Below are 2586 nucleotides of genomic sequence, written 5' to 3' on the forward strand. Positions count from 1 at the left end.
GAGGAAACGTCAAAGGATCGCGACGCCACGAGAAGCCGCTCAGGCCCGGCTCCCGCGAGTCGAAGAAAACTACGTAAAAGGCAGGGATTGGCGCCAAGTGAAGGCACCGAGATACCCTAAATCTTTCTTATCGACTCCCTGGATTTTTCACCAATCGCGAGACTTTTCTACCAGAACCGACCAATTGGGAGAAGGAGGTTTTAGCTTGGAAGTCTTGAAATTTCCCATTGAAATACATTGAAATTTCACTAGATGCCGGCACTGAGGGACCGTGGCTGAAGGGGGCGGGGCTGTTACTTCGCGCCAACGCAACTTGGGACGCCTCTCTTGGGAGGTCTCCCTTTACGGTATCCTGGCAACCCGGTAAGCAGTATCTCGGTTTCGTAGAAAAAGAGGTCCGCTTGCTTACAGAAAAGCGACCGTGGAGACTGACCGACTGAAGCCGAGTTCAGACTTGGTTTCCAGCACTTCAAAGCGGTGAGACCTTCCCCACCCTCCAAGTCCGAGCCTGTTTCTTAAAAAAAAAAAATTAAAGCACTAACTGGCAGTGTTGTGAATTTTTAGTGGGGAAACAATCTAAGTTATGCACAGTAGCGCATATTAAGCACGCAATGAATAAAAACTATTACAGTTACGAGTAGAACTCATTGATTCTCTGTCTTCCCTAGTTTTGTTCATCGCAGTAAATGCACCACCTTGTTGTTTAGGACAAAACTCTTAAGTCTTACTTGATTCCTTTCCTGTATAACCCAGCCAAATCTTTGCCTCTCAACTATATCTTTAATCTGTTTACTACATAGTCATTACCACCTTTCGGCCACGACATATCCTCTTATCTGGGAAAGGCCTCCTAACTAACTGATCTGTCTCCACAGTTAACGTCTTAATACAGTATTTTAATATACTCCAAGATTTTTTTTTAATGTTCAGTCATGTTACTTTCTTTTTAAAAAATCTCTAATGGTCTTTAATTTGCACTGAAACTAAAAAGCCAACTCTATGCTAATTCAAAAAGCCTTCAGAAAAAAAAAAAGGCTTATTATATGGGCCATACCCTCACCTACCATACACCTTACCTTGATCCAGAAAAACGCCCCCTTCCCTCAATACATCAAGATCTTTCCTGAGGCCTTTGCCCTAGCTATTATTAACCTTTGCCTGAAATACTTCCCTCCCCCAGGGCCTAACATAGGTACTCTTTTTTTTTTTTTAAACCTGGATATCCTAACTGTCATCAACTCAATCAATCAAAATTAGCCCTACTGAGTCCCTTTTTTACACCACCATGTTTTATTTTTTCCATCCCTGCTTTTGCACTCATGCAAACAGAAATGCCAGTCTCATGAGAGCATGAATCTGGACTTCTGTTCACAGCCTGTACAGAACTGCACAAACTGTGCCTGGGAAGTAGTAATCAAATATATTTGAGTAAAACTTGCTTTGCGATCTTCATGTAGCTAGTTTCTTATTCTCCAGGCCTCAGCTCAAATTCAGCACTGACTGCAAAGAAGCCTTCCCTGGTCCTCTCCATTCCGTTTTCAGTATTTATTGTTATCTGAAATCACTATTTTAAGTATTTGTTGTCGATTTTCCCTATTAAATGATACACCCCAAGAAAGCAAGGGACTTGCCCGTTTTGTTCATTCCTAACACTGTGCCAGACACACAGTGGTGCTCAACAAACACTAATTGCTGGTGCAGAAAATTGAGGCATAGGTTGGGGAAGGGATATAGCTCACTGGCAGAGTGCTTTGTGCATATGGGAGCCCCTGAGTTTGATCCTCAGAACCACAGGGGAGGAAGGAAGAAAAAGAAAGAAAACTCAGCACCAATTAGTACCAAATCGCTGAACCTAGTAGATGATGCTACCTGGAGTCCCTTTCAGGAAGATATCTAGTAAGGGAGAGAGGTCACCTAAAAGAGGAACTATTGTATTTTGTGATCTACTTTGACTTTCTTACACCTACATAGGCGATAAATGAAAAGCAAAAATGTTCAGAATTCATGAAATGGTAGCATAAATTGAGTGGTATCTTCTTGGTGGAATCCAAAAACGTTTCCTGAAGACTATAACATGGCAGGGAAGCTGACATGAGAGTTAAGGTGCTAACGCTGAGGAGCCCGAGGTGGTAGAAGGGGATGGCTCCCAATTCAGAGGACCTGGATTTGAATCTTGTCCCATTTCTTGCTGTGTGACCTTGGGGGTGTGTTGCTTTCACCTTTTTATGCCCTAGTCAGTGAAACAAATGTGCTTAGCTTACAAATGCTCTTGAGAAGACTGGGATAATACAATTAATGTGTTTTACCTAGTGCCCAACCAGTAGTAAGCGACCCACAAATGTAAACTTGCATTATCCTCCCCCCCGCCCCCCCCCCCCCATCAAACCGGGCTACCTTAAGAACAGCTATTTGCTGATCAGAATTCTATGGAGCAATGGAAAACTTTATTACTTCTCTGGGTAGAAATGCGCGAAACCAGAAAGCAAGGGGTCTAGCTTGGGTTCTTGGATCGTGGATTCCTGGGATTCTGAGTACCCTCATAAGAAATTAAGTTTGTCTTAGACGCGGGAGAAGCAGTTGCCACTC

This window comes from Spermophilus citellus (genome assembly GCF_964194105.1).
Source record: "Spermophilus citellus genome assembly, chromosome: 7".
NCBI lineage: Eukaryota > Metazoa > Chordata > Mammalia > Rodentia > Sciuridae > Spermophilus > Spermophilus citellus.